This window comes from Vidua macroura, chromosome 3 (assembly GCF_024509145.1).
Source record: "Vidua macroura isolate BioBank_ID:100142 chromosome 3, ASM2450914v1, whole genome shotgun sequence".
NCBI lineage: Eukaryota > Metazoa > Chordata > Aves > Passeriformes > Viduidae > Vidua > Vidua macroura.
In genome coordinates this window covers 35,539,373-35,557,097 of record NC_071573.1, presented here as the reverse complement: position 1 = coordinate 35,557,097, position 17,725 = coordinate 35,539,373, and the positions used below count along the sequence as shown (strand labels likewise).

Genomic DNA, 17,725 nt, shown 5'->3' with positions numbered 1-17,725 from the left:
AAACTGAGCTGCTTCAGCCGTGTATTATTTTTGTACATTTGAATTTAATCTGCATGATGATGACACCAACATGAGGATAATCTCTGAATCATGAGGGCATTATAAGTAAATTCCCCAGACACTAAAAAATGCCAATTATATGGACATGACTCTAAGAGTAAGATCTGTGGGAATAAATCATACATAATCTTCATGGACTGTTTCAGAAATTGAAAATCTACTCCATTAGTGTAATAAATATCCTAATGGCATTAGATACATTGTGTAATTGGCTTGGCTTTATGTGGGGAATATAGACTGTTGGGTGGGTCTGAATGTACATATATTGATGTGATTAATTTTGGTGCAAATGATTTACAGAACTAGCCTGAGAACGAGCTGTTCTGACCTAATAAAATTATATGCCAAAAGAAGAAGAAAATAGCAATGTTTTAAGTCAAAGACTCAAACTGCAAAGGCAGCTTTTGTCCACCATTAAAGGTCTACATCCACATTGGGTGTAGGACACAAAATTTGTATCATTTGAGAAAGGAATTGCTGAATGACAGCCCCACTGCTTTCATCTGTGTTTGTTACCTGCAGAGGTGGAGAGCTCTCCTTTGGCTGGCTGGGTAATGAATGAGCTGTTGATAAAAACCCTTCTCATGTGTGGAGTTCAAGTGAATTTACCAGGCATGTGTTGCTGTGTGAGTAGCAAGGACAAGGGACCAGGCTTTTGGAGCTCTATAACCTCTAGGAAGTATCAAAATCCAGGTATACTCCCTTGATTTCATAGCTGGATTTATTGAAGTGTTTTTTAATACTGGATTCTGTAGGTGTGGATAAAATGCAATGGGCTAACTTGTGGAATCACTCATTACTCCAAGCTGAGGAAGCTGCCTCGCACCAAATGGAATGCTTTTGGAAGTCCTGAATGTCATGTTTGACTGCAGTTATAGTCATGGGGAGTAGGAATAGACATTAACGTCTGCTTACTGTCATGTAAGGAGAATGAACAGTTCTGGTTTGAATCCAAACTTACTTGAATTTTGTTAAAGACAAACATGATGATGTTATTTTTTATCTACATTGGTACTTTACCCTGCTCTGATTAGTTGGGGTGGCAGTGCAGTACTCTAACCTGAATTTGCCTGAAGACACAAGCCATATTCTGATGTGGGTTAATAAATTTATGTTCTGTTGACTTTAGGGATCAGTCCTATCTCTTGTATCTAAATGTGCCTGATTTTTTTTTTTTTTTTCTCAGAGGTTGTCTAAAAGGAGACTCTGGAGTTTTAAATGTGCCACAAACATAGAGCTCTGTGTATGTGCTTCATTTTTTTGTGTTTTTCTCTTTTTTCCCCCCCATCCTCAACTCCCAAGACATTAATGTACTTTGAAATGTGTGATCTCCCAGGAGTGGCCTGAGAATGTCTTTGCCTAATATTAAGATGGGAATGGCAGTGTTTGCTCCAGAGACGCCATTCCACTCAGACAGCTACTGATGAACAAACCACTGCACAAACCAACAACATGAGAAAAAACACAATATATTGCAAGATCCTGCAACTGTGTGACCTGGAAATCTTTAACTGTGTGTTCTGTCAAACTGTATCCTCTAGATTTTTTTTTCCATCTTACTTACAGAGCACATGGCTTAGTAATGGTGTATCAGAGATGCTTCAGTAATTCAGAGAAGTGTTGGAGCTGTGGAGTGACCCAGCTGCACCATAAAGACCAGTGCAGTGTTGGACTGTTGGTCTTATGGTGCTGCTCTGCAGAGTGGGAACTGGGGATGGAGGAGCTCTGCTGCTCACCTGGCAGCCTCCCAGCTGTAAGCAGACTTCTGCTTTCCAGTCACTTCAAAATGTTACACTGATGATAAACAGCTTTTGAAATGGAAACCCTAGATCAGGAGGCAAATAACTAATGAATATTGCATTAGAGTGAAAAAAAATCCTCCCTCTGCAAGCCATGGGGAGATAGCTTAGAGCATTTTGTTTGAACTCCAGAATCTTTTTCACTTAGACCCATTTTCTAAGCAGGCAAGATAAACTGTGTGGGTTTTCAACTTCAGAGTAAGATGAAGATGTATGGGTGTACAGTTACACAGCTGGGTGAGGAAAGGTCCTTCACTGAAGGAGGAAAACATGTTTGTTCTTCTGTAGCTTTATTTATTTAATTTTAGCAAGAAGCATAGATTTGTGTCTGAAAATTCAAAATCACTCAGTATTTAAGTGAGTTCATGTTGTGCATGCTGTCAAGATAGAAAGTAAGCCAGTTATAAAGCTTGGTCTTTGAAGCCAAATCAGTTTTCAGAGATGAGCTATTATATGTTGTCTTAGGTTTGTGCTCAGGAATTTTTTTGTTTCTAGCAAGGCCTCTTTTTAAGAGAAGATAATTTAAGTGATAATAAATGAGTATCTATATCACCAGCACATGCTGGGGTAGACATTTGTGACCTCATATCTTTAAGCATTGTCCAGCTTTTGTGTGAGTGAGAAGAGTCACACTGGGGGCTTCTGGCTTTTGCTGAATTTGGGATGCTAATTTGGTGTCCTGCTGTAGTCAGAGTGTTACTGTTTCCTGGTGGTTGTTTTTCTGAGGTTTCCATGGGCTGTCCCTCCTCTCAGCCCTTGCTGGTGTCTTGCATTCTGTGAGGTGTTGCTGGTGAGCTGCTGACCCTTCACTTCATCCATAGGAGTTCCTTCCTGGGGCTTGGGGACACCACCAGGTACTCCCACCAGCAGGATTTCCTTGAGGGTGACCCAGAGGCCCAAACAGCTCCCTACAAACTCCCCTGGGGCACTGGTGCTGGCAGAGGGAGGTGAACAGCCTAGGTAGTGCTGGCTCCTGAGAAGGTGACAGGAAGGGAGCAAGGACCGTGTTCTGGTTCTGTGACTGTCCAGGTATGCTGTTGTCACATCCACACAGAGTGCCACATTTTGGCACTCTGAAATGCACTTATCTTCACAGGATCACACAGAATAGATCAGGTTGGAGGGGATTTAGTTGTAGATGAAGTTCTAGGTGAGGTTTTAAGGATTTTCATACATCAGGCAGATGGTGATTTTTATAAAGGCTGTGCAGTGCCACACAGAGCCAGCCTGGGGTGGCTGAGCTGCAGTTAAGCAAGCTCTTCTGAGCACCCTTATTCCTGATGGGAAGAAAAAGTAAATCCTTTAGTGTACAGCTGTCTTAAAGCAGAATTCACTGCACTTCATTGTTTGGGGAGGGAAGAAACCCTTGGGTTTTTTTTTTCCCCATTTTTAAATCTCCAGGCATTCTCTGCAGTGTGCTTACTCTGTGTGTGAGCAAGGCTGCTTCTTGTTGACTGATGCTGTAGCTGTTGGTTTGACTCCTGCCTCTGCCATGGGACAGGTTCTTCTCTGGGATCTGACATTTGGCAGCAGTGTTTCATTCCTAGACAATTCACAAGTCAATTAAAATGATGGAGACATTGATGCACATTTCCTCATTGCCTGTAGCTGCCTAATCCTGGAGTGACAGATAAGTGGTGGCCCAAATAATCTGAAGCTTCCTTGAAGGCTCTCAAAGCACTGGACTAAACTTCTTTCCTTCCTTGTAATCCTACAGCAGATGTAGGAAAGGGAAAGTCTGGTCAGGCAATATGGAATGTATTTAAGTACTGGGAGTTTATTCAACCCTGGCTATAAATTTTCTAGGCTTTCTTGAGTTTTCTGAAGTTAACTTAATTTGTGATTTGGGAGAAAGATGAGATGGGCCACCAGGCAGCCTCTAACAGAACCCCTAGTTTCTCACCCAGAAGTTAAATATAGTTGATTGCTGGTGTCATCTTCTGGGAGACAGTGCTTATCCTCCTGCCAAAGAATTTCTGCAGAGTGAAGCTTTGTCTCACCAGCTCCTGTGTAGAGCATTGCAGGCTCCTGGGACTGAGAAAAGAGTTTTTCCTGAGCTCTCAGCACCAAGTAACTCTTCAATGTCACTGGAGGTATTGCTGTAGCACTGCTCCAGGAGCAGACAATTGCTCTAAGCCCTCGAAGGGTGGCTCTAAATGGGCTTTTAGGAAGTGGAAATCAAGGGTGTGTTTGGGCAGTGTTGGTCTGAAACCGTGTGAGATGCTGCTGTCTTCCTGGGGCGGGGGGGGGGGGGGGGGGGGTGTTGTATGCCAGGGGCTGTTTCCTGGCCCTCTCACACCTCTGTGGATAATCATTAGCTGTGCCTGAAGCTTCTCCCGAGGGCTTTGGGCTTCCTGTTCCTGAAGGTGAATAGCAATGAGGCAGAACTGAGCCGAGGAAAGGCTTGCTGCCAGCTGTGGAGAATCCACACCTGTTGCTTACAAGTGTAATCATTAGCTTGGCCTTTTAAAGTGTCTGGAAATAATTATCAGGGTATAGGTGCTAAGAAAACTTCCAGGCTTCTTTTGGAGTGGTTGTGTGGCTGATTTGTGGGTAACCCTTGAGAGGCATTGAAAAGTTGTGTACTTAGTGATGCTGAACTTTTCTCTGCACGTGTGAAAGCCAAACAAGAGAACTTGTAATCCAGAGAGTGACTGCATCTGGTTCTTTCTTTGTTCTTGTTGCCATTACAACTTTCCCTGCAGCTCAGATAATTTCCTTATGTAATTCTTTGCCGTCTCACAGAAGGTGGAGTTGGGGAGACTACAAAACACACGAGCTGCTGTTGCGTCACCCTTGTTTGCAGTGAGCAAAGTCAAGTGTTTGGATGGGTGGTACTGCAGCCTCTTTAACATCCACATGGAGTTGCATTTGGCAGTAAAAATGTGCTGAAGTGATGCTGCTCTGGCACAGATACTGATGTTTGGTCCAATGAAGTAATGCTGTATTTTGAGAAGAAACAACAACAACTCAAAATTTTGAAATAGAAGTACAGCTATAGTGGAGGATGCCATGATTGTAGCTTTTCTGATGTTGTCATTGGAGAAATAAAAAATATGTGGGAAAGGGGAATGAATTTTTGTTGGGTTGCTGTTGTTTGGCATCTGTGGTTACTTCAAAATTTTACCCTGTTCTCCCTGTTTTTAAAAAAGTTTGGTTTAAGTTTTGTTCATTTCTCCTCTGTTAGTATGAGGGGGAAATGATTCCACTGTGTGGTTACAGAAGCAGTTATGCTTGCTGTGTGAGCTGGTGTGACTCCCAAAGCTCAGGATGCATCTCCTGAAGAAAAACTCCAGAATTAATGAGCATACTTGCTTATTTTTTTAGGAAGAACAACCTGTTAGCTTACATTGGTAGGGAGACTAAAACTGAAGCTGCCTTCAGGTAAAAGGGAAGACTGTGTTTGAACTGTGGAGAACTGGGAGAGGAGTTTTGTCAATGAGCCACATCTTGCTGGATTCCACCTTTTCATGTCACTTTGGGACTGCATCAATCATGATAAGCAGATCTCAATTCTGGGCAGTGCCCTGACATGCAGGTCACAGATCTCACTGTGAGATTGGAGCTTTGTGTTAACTTTTGTGCATTTGGGGACAGTAATTTCTTTTGAAAGCAAAGTTGCTCCACTGCTTCAGTCCATGCATTCAGTGAAGAAAAGTAAAAGAATTACTTTCTCCTTTTTGATTGACTGGAGTAATTAAGGAAAATAAGTTTCTAACATTAAAGCTGACAGAAATGTAATCTGATGTCTTGTCAAGTTCACTGGCATTACTTTGCAAGAGACTGATTGGCAACTCTCAGGGAAAAGAGCTGTAATTGTATTCATATGGAACCTACAGCATTTGTCTTTAACTCATCAAGCAGAAGTTACTGAAAATGTCCCTAGACCTTTCTAGAGCCCTTAATGTTGAAAGGTTTTTGAATTTTTAAGGCAAAATGTCAGTGTAAAAGAACTTATTGACTCGGACATGCAAAAGTGAGAAAATTTGTGGGTGCAGCTGAATGAATTAATTAAAATTCTTAATTTAAATTCTACTTTAAATTTTTCAAGGTGCTTACAGAGTACAGCTGTTGTGGCAGATCTCACCATGTCCCTGTGAAATCTTAAAGCTTTGATAGATCGATCTCTAAGAGGTAGAGCAGAAGAACTCAGATCCTCTGTTTTTTGAGGTGAGGATTGGTTTGATATTGGCAGGTGCTTCAAAAGGTAGAAAGTGCTTCTAAAAGCTCCCCTGTAATTTCAGTGTGAGTCAGTGGAGTGATTCCATTGTTGTCTGTTGGCTGCTGGCTGAGATTTGGGAAATGCTGGATTTGGGCTGGACTCCTCTGCTCTGTGACAACACAGACCTCAGGTGAAGCAATGAAATGTTGTTTAGTGGTACAGCATTGAAGGGTTTAATATAGACACTACAGGGTATTTTAAATAGAAATCAATGTTTTATAAGGTCCACTTTGATGTTTGTGTTTGCTCTCAACACAAATGCTTTGAAATGGTGTAATTTACTGTAAAATTTTGTGATTTTTAATGCAGTTCTTCAAAGTTCATAACTAACCTTTTCTCAGCAGAAATAAGACTGAGCTTGTCCCTAGTTTTGGTTCTGTCCTTTAGATAAAACATCAAAGCAAAGTCCCTCTTGGTGTAAAGAAATAGTTCCTTTGGAAAGGAGGAGTGATAACATTGGTGGATGGGCCAAGAGTCCCCCTCTGTCAGGTTGTAGCAGTCAAGGCTCTCTCCTGCTCTTTTCCAGTCCCAACCCTAAAATAATTGACAGGATGGGATCCTGACCTGTGACTGGGCATCCTGCAATCCCAATAACCTGTTTTTTTAGCAGTCTCTAGTGTGTGTGTAATATTTGAAGCCTCAAGTCAAAAGTAAAAAGCTCCTTTATTAGTTGTCAGCTAAATACTTTTTTGTTGGCTGTTATGCTATTTCTCACTAGACATTTAGAAACCAGGGGAAGTTTAGAATGAGGTTTGTGTTTTTAATGCCTACTTGAAATAAATTCTGTAAGTAATTAGAAGATGTAGTACTGTGTGTGTTGGGGAGAAACTTTAGAACTTAGCACTTCCATATAATGGTTACTTCACTGATATCCTTTGAAGAATGAAAATGTTGCTACAATTCAAGCAATACTTTTCCATTTGATACATATTTCTGATTGCAAAGTGTGCTCTCTTATTTTGCATAGAGAATAATAATAATAAATCAATTTCTGTTGCCTTCTGTTGTGTATCATCCCTAAAAGTTTCAGCCATTTGAGCTTGTTTTATTGCGTCTATTTGCTTGTATTGAATGTGTTCCAGCTCTTCATTTCCCAGAGCATATAAAATTGGTGAAATTCCATGGGAAAGGATTGTTTTGAGCATGTAAACATAGTGTCAGGAGTTTTTAAAGCTCGGGAAGTGCAGGCACTTAAAAGTTGTGGGAGTCAAATGCATCCATGTGTGCTCGTGCACATTTCTGAAGGCAATGTGTTGTAGTGGGACATCACAGAATGGTGGTGATTTTTTGTTTTTTTTTGAGATCAGGTTTCCCCCAAGAGTTCTAGCCAAGTAAAGGAAGTCAGGAGAAAACAAGTCTGCTGTTATTTCCTGGATTATATGTATTTACCTCCTAGACAAGTTGTGCAATAAATAAAGAAAGGCTTGGCCTGGCCAACGTTGATGGAAAGTTCCAAAGGAAACGTCTGTGAATGGTTACTGCTTTTGATGAAGCTGTTGTTGCACTTGCTAGAAAGAGAAATAGTCCTGTGAATAAAGAAGATGAGCTTAAGTCAGGCTAAACATAGATTTATTTTCTAATTAATCAGATATTTATTATGAAATGTGTAATTTGCAAGTCTTTCTTGCAGGACAAACAATAACTGTCATGGAAAACAGATGTAAGTGTATTCACCAGTGTCCCAAACATTCAGTTTTCCAACTTGCATCCTGTCCTTCAGCCAGTAACCAAACCTTAATGTGATGTGCTAGTTGGAAGATGTTTTGTCTTGTCCTTGCTCAGTTTGGCCAAGCCAGCCCATGTTTTTCCACATTTTTGATGTGGCTGTCCAGCTAAGCTCTGCCCCTCCAGGCATCAGCGGGTGTCCCATGGGTGGCTCTTGAGATTTCCACCAAAACCCTCAGTCCCAAATGCTGAGGGATCAGAAGGGAAGGATCCTCGTGCCCCAAGGCTGGATCTGTGACCAAAAAGCAGAACAATTAAGCTCACTGTGAGCTGAGGGGCTGCCAAATCCCTGTGAGAACAGGGGTGGTATTTGGTGAGGCAGGGATGGTTTGGGTGTGGAGGTGGTGGTGGGCACAGGGGCTGCTGTATTGCTTGCTTTGATTATTGGGGAGAGGGATTTTGTCTCCAATAAAATTGCTTTTGCTGAGATCCCTGTAAGAAATTACCATAAAAGTCAGTGTGCTGTGAAGTCCTCCTCCTTCCCACCATCCTGCTGCCACTTTCTTATTTATATTTTCTTATTTATAGAGCCTTTCCCAAGAACCTTTTTGTAGTCCCACTCTGGTGTGTGTAAAAGTGCTGGAGAAGCAGCACTTTTTGCTTCTGTAACATGCTCAGTGAGAAAATAAGCCTTTTTTTCGTGTGGCTTTGATAAGCTTTGGGAAAGTTTTGTCCTTGCTGGTGTCCTTTAAAATATTTTTTTTCTGAGGGAGTGAACTTTGAAGTAATTAATGGGACCTTGAAAATCAAGTGATTATCTTCCAGATAGCATGTCTGAGATGTATGTCTCTGTTCAGAGAGCCATGCCTCAGATGCTTAACATTTTCAAATGCCATTGTAAGTAAACAATCCTTGGAAGTGTTTGCTGGAGATGTCACTGCAAAATTAAGGTAAAAATTGTAGAATCATAGAACAAGAACTCCTGAGGTACCATGAATTTCTTCTGGAATATTTTCAGAGGGTTCAATAGGCTACATAGGGGTTTTCTTTGTGGGCTTAACAGGTAGACTAGCATAGAAAAGGTTTTTTTAAAAAAGGGAAATGCGTAGATGGAAATGAATGGAGCCTGGGATGATCATTGGAAGAGCCCAACACTACTGCTGCTGTAACTTTCTCAAGTGAAAGGGGTAGGGAAATGTAGTGGCAGGTGGCAGAGTCCTGACATTTGCAGAACCTTCTGTGTTTTTGACCAGCAGAAAGTACTGTTTTTCTCTGGAGTGGTCTGGGGACATTTCAGATCTGTGTAAATCATTTCAGCAGATATTTTTAGAACAGCCACAGGAATTGATGGCAGAGCTTTTACCTGAACATTTCCAGGTAACTCTCCAAGTTAGAAATAATTATTTAACACTTTTTTTTTTTTTTTTTTTTTTTGCTATTCTGTTGACACCTTACTCGTGACTATTTTTGGTCATCTGATAGTTCAGGTTAGAAACACCAAGCCTTTCAAAACTCTCTTACTCCTTTGAGTTTTTGTCATTTGTGTCTGTAATCCTCCACAGTACCAGAATCAAGTTTATAATATGCATCCTCAAGTACTTTGAGCAGCGTTTGAGCTCTTATTTACTGGAAGATAAGTGCTCCTTGAGTGTCTCCAAACTTGGACTGGATGTGGAGATTTAATGTGGCCATTATTAGTGCTGACACTAATAATGTTGTTGAACTGTTGGCCATCAGCAGAGCTCAAATCCTTGCTTGTTGCCTTCCTGCTCTCCCTACAGCACAGTAAATGTCAGGAATTATCCCCACATTATTTTAAATGCCAGTGCTAAGGCCAACTGCCTTTAAATGCCAGTTCTACTTAAACTTACAGGTATTGTCATTATGTTTAGGCTAGAAGGGATTTTAATGAAACAATGACCTGTGGCTCCATGAAAGTTTAAATAAGTTATTTCCTTTGCTGGTAACAGAATCTCATTTACCCTCATGTGTGATTCCAAAGAAATATTAATGCTTCCATTCCAAGTTTTAATGCAAGTTTTGTACCTTTCAGGTGTCTATTATACAGATGGGAAAATAATGATTTAGAATGGTGAAGTCAAATCCTCAAGGTATTTTAGAATTTTATTTCAAGATTGCCATTCTAACTTTTTAAAATACAACTATTGTTTTTGAGGGAAAAATAAGCTAAAATAAAATCCCAAGCAGACTTTTGTGGGAAGCAAGCCACTGGCTATGTTCAGTCATCTGTCTTTGGCCTACCCAACAGGGTGTTGCTGGAGTATTTCCAGATTCTGGGAGTTGTGATCTTATTCTACACAAAAAAATGCACAGATCACTTATCTTTGTGTGCTACTTTTCCTCAGCATGCATTGGTGTGGCCAGAGAGGGCATGACCTCTTCTGCTGGATTGGGTGGTTTCACAGCATGTGCGTGTTCAAATTTCTAAGCGAGTGCTTTTAGGCAGGAAAGACAGGATATTTGTTTTCTTTGGGAATGTGTGCCCTGTGAGATGCTGGTCAGGTCACAAAGGAATCCCCCATTTCTGAGGAGCAGTGGGGATGGAAGGACACATTCCTTTGGCCAGAAAGACAGTTCTGCAAGCTCTTGGCAGCTGGAGCAGCAGCATCAAAATGCACATGGAAAATACTGGAATTTGTGTAGTGTAATAACTGCAGTACTTCTGCTTCACTCAGTAGTCAGATGCTTTGGGCAGAATAAAAGAACTCTTCTATCATTAAGGTTCTGGACTAAAAATGTTATTGCTTCAACAGCAAGCACTTCCAGTTTTTTTTCTTTATACAGTCCAGGTGATAAGGTGGAAAAGGAAGGATAATTGACACAAAATGTGGGGTGTTTTAGTGACTGTGTGCTGGCAGTGTAGAAGTGTCCTGCATCTTACCTGACCAGTTTGTCTCCTGTCTCTCACAGATAACTCTCTAGGCCAGTCTACATTTTGAGTTTCTACATTTGTGTTCTCAGTTTCTAGGAACTATTTATTCCCTCTGGATACAGACCAATCTTGACCTTTTAAGTGTAGCCATTTTTCAGAAATTAAAATTTCTTACTAGTTTTTCTTTCTTTCTGTTTGCTCCCTGGTCCACCTGGCACTTGCAGGCCATAATTTAGTTCCTTCATCTTTTAGCAAAGGCATCTCCAAAAAACATGGGTCATTGTTTTGTGGACGCAGTCTGAAATCCTCTGCTTTTGTATGCAACTACAATATTGGTAACACAAAGTCCTCAAATATATCAGATTAATGAATTCACTCCCATGATACCATAGTTCTAGATGAGTCTGATGCCCAAAGGAAGGACTGGACAGGTTTGCAAATTTGGTGTTCAGTTACTATGTTCAGAGGGATGAGGAAAAGGGTTCTCAAAATCTGTGAAGTTTTGGGAGGGTGGTTGTGTGTGGGTTTTCTTGGGTTTGTTTTGCTTGTCCCTATAGGTTCTCAGAGCAGCCACATCGCTCATAATGGGCCCTGAGTGTTGTCAGCTCATTGCCCCAGAAGTGCCTTAAATGACATTTTGGATAGGGACTGATGACAGCCCCGTGGTGTAGCAAGGTTAAAGCCTGATCCAATGTGGTTTTAAGCCCAGGAGCTCATTTGAAGCCAGTGCCACAGTATCTGTGTCTGGTGCTTCCTGCGATTGGTGAAAAGTGAAGAGTTGCTGGTGCTTGCTGTCATGAAGTGTTTCTTACCCTCTGTAAGGGGGTACAGGAGCTGCTGTACCTGTGCAGGGCTCAAGGTCTGGCTGCCAGAGGTGACCCTGCCCCACTGTCACCTCCAGCCAAGCTTTGCTCTTTTGAAGCTGATCCCCACACTGGGCTTGAGCTCAGGAAAGGGAAAACCCCTGAGTTCCTTTCCTGGATGTAAAACTCACGTGATTGTGCATCCACATGATCATGCACCCAGTTGCTTCACTGGCATGTCCTTATCAAATGGTGTTAATCGGCTGATAAGTTCCAAAATGCCTGTTCCAGAGGGAAGGAGGCTGCTGAGTGACACAATCTGGGGATTACTTCCACCAGCATCCTTCCTAGTGCTGTGTGTTGGTATTCATCCTGTGTCTGCATCATTCTGAGAAGTGACAGCCTTCTGAGCTGCACACAGCTTCGTCCTTGAGCTAAAATATAATGTTATTTCCAGAATGTCTGCTGTACCCACAAAGCTTGACATCACCAGGAAAAGAAGTTTGCATCCACAGACCTTAATATTTGGCTTTCACATCAGTTACATGACACGTCATGTGAATGGCTTTATGCACTCAAATTGGTTCTGCTCCTGATGCTGACTGCTTAAAAGATCATTTCATGGCATTATCTAAATCACTTATCCCTGTTGTCCAACCCCAGCAGATGTACATTCCCTTGCTGAAATGGCATAAAGGTCTGACGGGGAAGAAAGATTTGTGCTGGTAGTCTGGACTACAGCTGTCCCATCTACCTTTCTATCTGCTTCCCAATGATTAAACTGACAGGCAACAGTCAGCTGACTAGTGAATATTGTACAAGTAGCAAAAGCTGAACTGTTTGTTCAAAAATTTTAGTTTCATGTAACATCAACGTGAAATTTGCCATTGTTTTCTCTAAGGCTGAGTGCACCATGGATTTCAGGCAGTACTGGCAGTGAGTGATCATCAGAGATTAATTTAAGTAATATTTTTGAAATGTGACTGAATAAGTTACTGCCAAAGGCATTTCTGTTATTTCGTGGCACTTCTGATCTCTGCTTAATTAGAAATACTGAACTGTTCTAGTGTGTGAGCAGACAACTCTTATCATGCAAGTTTTTTGTCCCTGACATCTTTGTTCCACGTAGTGCTGTTGTCTTTGTAATATAAGGAAAATTGGTGTGAGAACAGAACTGGGTTTCAGAGTTTTTCCAATTTCTACTGTCTGATATGTGCTGGTCCCTTAGGTGTGTAATAAGTCACATTCTTTACAGAACAAGAAATAAGTAGTGTATTAACCATTAGTCTAGAATTGCAGTTGAGACATTAATTGCCAACCATGAGGACTGTTTGATACCTCTTTTAAATACATTAAATATTGTCCTGTTTTGGCAGGGAAGACACCTTTCCTTTGTGCTGCACACAGCCACTGTAGCTGCAAGGACAGTGTAAAATCACATTTTTGAAGTGTGCTTTATGTTCTTTCATTCCTGTAGCTCACACAGGCAGAGCTTTCTTTTATACTTGCAGTAGAAAGTTATCTGTCATGCTAAAGTTAATCTGTCAACAACACGATTATTAAAATGCCCTGTTGATTAAAGACATTCTGATTTCTGATCAATGTTGGTAAAAATAAGTCTGAGGCATGGAGTTACCTCATGATCAAGAAACACGAGCCCAGAGTTGGTTTGTGAGAAGCTGACTTGGGTGATTGTTTATTTCTGTGAAAATTACTTTTTATATCCCATAGACACAATTAAAGGTGCATTTATTGGAATGAACAGCCTCACTGCCATACAGGTGGAAGACAGATTATAAAGACATATGCGATGCTGCAGTGAAGCCCCCAAGAATGAATGATCCAGTGAGGATGAAGTCAAATTGTCTGGGTGCTGTAATGAGAAGACTCAGGTTTGCTTTTATCCCTCCAGCTATCTGGGAACACTCAGGGCTGAATTTTGCAAGGGGAGATTGTGCTATCATTTGGAGATCATTATAGCAGCAACAAAGAGAATGCAAGCTATCTCCAATTTATTTTGGCCCACTTAGTCCAGCATTTGATGTATCTGATACATTGTTTACACTGTGAAGGTTAAATATTTTATCTGTTACATTTAAATGAAAATAAACAGCCTAAAATGAGGGAAAAGGCGTGCTAAGTAAATACTTGGGGGAAAATATTCCTCTGTTCTTACAGCACTTCAATAATGAAGGGAAAAAAATAATGCCTGTAATGCATTCTTGTGATGTTTCTTTTAATCTTGGTAACTCCTCTGAAGAGCAAGTTATCACAGTGCCTAATTCTAGAATTGTACAGCCCATGGATTAGTGGAATAGAGGATTTTCCATGATCTCAGATGGATTTAGCCTGGAGCTCACACATGTGGACCTTTAGAAATGCAGGTGCCAGTCGGATCTGGGAGCCTCGGCACATCACGGCCTCGCTCTGCCTCTGCTCTGGCAGGAGAATGAAGGCAGGAGGGCAGAGATCTCCTTAATTCCACGGCTTCAACATGGAATTCCTGCCTCCCAACCTCCTCTGGGTGGTCCCAGTGGCTGGCCAAGCTCTGGGACTTCCTCGTGGCCTGTTCAGCTGCTGTCCCCAGGCAAGGCCATTGGTCACCAGGGCCAGCCCCGCTGGCTGTACAGCTTCTGCTGTGAGCCAGGACAGAGGAATTTCAGTTGCTGGCTGTTAACTCTGGAGGAACTGACATTTAATGGCTTGTGCTGTAGGAATGTAAAGGGATCTATCTCATGGAGAACCTGGATACCTGTGCTCTTCCTTTCTTTCAAGATACTAAATTACAAAGCAGAGCCATCCCACCCTAGTGTTAATGCAACATATCAGCAAAAACTTAAGCGTTCAAAACCACCCAGGACTGTCATATTGGGAATTCTCATTTAACTTAAACTGTTCGTGTATTAAGCCTTAGTTCTTATCATTTTCCATATAAATTGTGAACACACAAAACCAGGCACTTAAAAGGCAAAACGAAGTCTGGATCCCAAGGTTATATGGATGCACGACTGCAGCTTAACATTTTGAGATAAAATGGTACTATTTTTGGAGTCACTTCACTTTCCCAGAAGCAGAAGTTATTTAGTAAGCTATGAAGCCATCAGATTTACAAGACTGTCCAAATGCAACTCCATTTTTAAAATATGCTGTTTGTCCAGCTAGAAAGGCTTCAGTCTCTACTGGGAATACTGGCAGTGGCTTCAGCACTGGGCAGGCATGGGCTGAGATTTGCCTGGCTATTTCACACATGGCTTAAAACCCTTTGGGCTTTTATTTGCCTGTTCATGGCCCATAGAATCCTGTTAGGTTCATTGCTGCCAGGTTCTGTCTGGTGGGGTCTTTCATACCAAGCTTCTGGAAAATAGCATGCCTTTTTCACAGCAGGTTTTGTAAGAGTGTAAATGATATCTTTGGTACTGAGCTCCACTGTTGTCTCTAGAATTGCCTGCACACTTTTCTGAGGAAAAAGTGTGATAATCTCCAGAAGCCACATGCTCCTTAAGCTTGGAAATAAATGGCTGATTGCAGCGATGGGTTTTGCCACCAAAACTTCTAAATACCTGCAGGGCTTCCTTGTGTAAAAATCCTTGGAGCCAAAACCTGGTAAGTCATTCCAAATCCTTTCCTCAGTACATCTGGCTTGCCTTTTTTTTTTTTTTTTTTTTTTTTTTTAAGGTCTCAACATCAGCCATAACAGAGAATGAAGTATGTGTGTTTTTAAATTATTGGATAGATAATTTCCTCAATGGCTGTTAATGAGCAAAGTGTACTTAACATCTGAGTTTCAGGCTGTGTTGGATGTGTAGGGCCTCCAGGATGTAGCTGTTCACGTCAGGAACACCTGACACACCTGGGGTTTCAGTTCAAAGACTTGCATGTCCAAGTCTCATTTTCAAGAATCTCCAGGCATATCACTTGAATTCAAGATTTCACTTCAAGTTGTAGAAATCATTCTCCTGAAGTGCTCAGGGAAAAGGCAAGTTCACCCTGGTTCTCTGAGCTTGAGAGGAGAGTGAAGGCTGTGTTCCTGCCACATGGGCAGATGAGCACCTGGAATGAGCTAAAATTCAACTTTCTAGTACCAAGTTTCAAACTACTGCTGAGGGATTGCTGCTGTCATAGACTTTCTGTGGTGTCTGCTCAGTCTTAGTCAGTTACTCAGAAGACTTACACTGGTTTTTGTTGAGCCTGAGCTAATCAGCATCTCAGAGACACCATGTACTTCCCCCAGGCTGAGTACGGCAGGGACAGAAGTGAGCAGGTAATTTGGAAATTCAGTGAAACTCTCTGGAGGCTCTGCAGGCATCCCCTCAGCGCTTCCAGGAGGGAGGAAGGAACATTGGGAAGACAAAAGACCCTTTTGTGCTCCTAAAGCTTAGCGGACAAATTTGGTGCAAATTCACAAAGATGTCGAATGAGTCACCCCAGAATTCTTTGGCTGGTGGCATTACATAAGGATGGGACTTGGAATGAGGCTTCATCTGACTGTTGCACAATTCTGTGTAAATACAGAAGTTTCTTGATACAACATTTGTTTCTTTTTATCCAACACTCTAGTAAAATATTTATCTACAGTTACTTCAGTTTCCCTTTGTATGCTTGGTGACTGAGTCCAGTGATGCTACAACATTAGAACAGAATCGTTTCCTGGTTGACTCTTCCCACTTGCACTTTATGGCTTAAATAATAATTAAAATACTTGAGCATGTGTATAGTATTCTCTGAGGAACAGCTGGTAGCTTAACACAAGATCTGGGGAGTTTCCATCTTTTGGAGGGATGTAGGATCTGACTTTACATTGCAGGCAGTACTTGAACACAGGAAATCCGAGCTGAGAAATGATATGGAGTGAATAAAAAATGAGTGTTGATGCATACACCTGATGGTGTTTGACAGGTTGTGTTGTTTTTATGCCTGGAGAGAGAGGAAGAAAGTAAAGACAATATCAGAAACGGGCTGTAGTAAGTAAAGGACAGCAGAGTGAGTAAATGATGTCTGTGATATGAATGCGTATCTTGAACTTGTTTATTTATAGCTTGTATGTGTCATGTATTTGGAAATAGAAGAGCGATTTGGTCACAGTCCTGCAGTAGCACATGCTTGGCAAGGTGCAATAATGTAGAACTTTTATTTTTAAGTATTTTTTTAGTATTTATTACTCCTGGAGGTTTATAACAGTTTATTAATTTGATTCTTTTAAGGTGAGTGTGTTTCCCTCAAGACTGACAGTCACATACTGCTTCTAAATCATCCAGACACAAAGCCATCATTCTTAATTTTCTGGCCTAAACTTGAGATGTGTTTTAGCTTTGCCAAAAGGATAAATTCTGGACTGAGTCCAAGGTCTCAAGATTTTACCATATCTGGATGTCCCCTTGCCTGTGTTTGTTGCCCTTTGGCTTTCATCTTTCACCAGCTCATTGGCAGCAGCGCTGGGGGACGAGGCCAAGCTGAGTGGCAGCCTTGGCGTGTTCTCAGGCAGGGCTCTCTGAGTGAGCAAGTGCAACTGCTCACGTCAGAAGTTTTCATTCCCAGAATTTGCCTCCTTCCTTTGGAGAACAAGGAGGGGGGTTCAGTGGCTGTGCAGCTGGTTAGAAGTGACTGGGGCTCCCCAAATTCAGAGTGGAGCCAGCTCTCAGTTGCCAAGTGAGTTAAAGCAGATTGTTTGTGGCGCTCTGCTGATTTGATTAATGACCCGAATCAGCTGGCTGGGAGCATATCACTGCCAGAACCTGTTAAACAATGAAAACAGGAAACTTTTGTCTCTTCAATCTCTGTGCTACCCTGGTGTCACCAGACATAACAAAACGGAGGCCTTGCAGTGTGTGGGGAAGAGGAGGATATTTAGGAAATTTAGGAACGGATTAAGCCCCAGCCACACCCAGGCCCTGGACTGTGCTGGATGTGGGAACTGGCAGTGGCCTCTGAGGAACCACCTGCTTCCTTGAGATTGCAGGGAGACATCTCAGCTCTTGCTCTCTGCCCCAGCATATGTTTCCTGCTCTCGGGTTTGGGCCTTGAGGAGAGTGTGGCTGGAGGAAAGGGAATCTCAGAGGTGCCCTTGGAGCATCTTGAGCTGCGTATCAAATGTGTAGGGCACAACAGAGAATATGCCTTAGCTGGGGCAGATACTGAAAGGAAGTGGCAGGGAGGAGGGGGAAGTCAGGTTTGATGGAGAATATTCCTTATAGTTTTGGTTGTGACTGTGTTAGGAAATTTGCACTAGCTCTTCTGCAGACAAACCTCTTATGAAGCGTGGCAATCTTCCCAGGAAAGCGAAGGG

General features: G+C 41.9%; 1 protein-coding gene across 5 annotated transcripts in view; it reads left to right on the top strand.

Annotated features, from left to right (window-relative positions):
- The window catches only part of PLCB1 (phospholipase C beta 1), a 354,560-nt gene that overhangs the window by 37,245 nt on the left and 299,590 nt on the right, over positions 1-17,725 (top strand). Inside the window, exon 1 of one of the 5 annotated variants that reach the window (XM_053972202.1) lies at positions 6,148-6,211. The exons of the other annotated variants lie outside the window; for them this stretch is intronic. The gene's annotated coding sequence lies outside the window, so the exon portion shown is untranslated. Of the gene's footprint in view, positions 1-6,147; positions 6,212-17,725 lie in introns of those variants that run through there. 5 annotated transcript variants of the gene reach the window in all.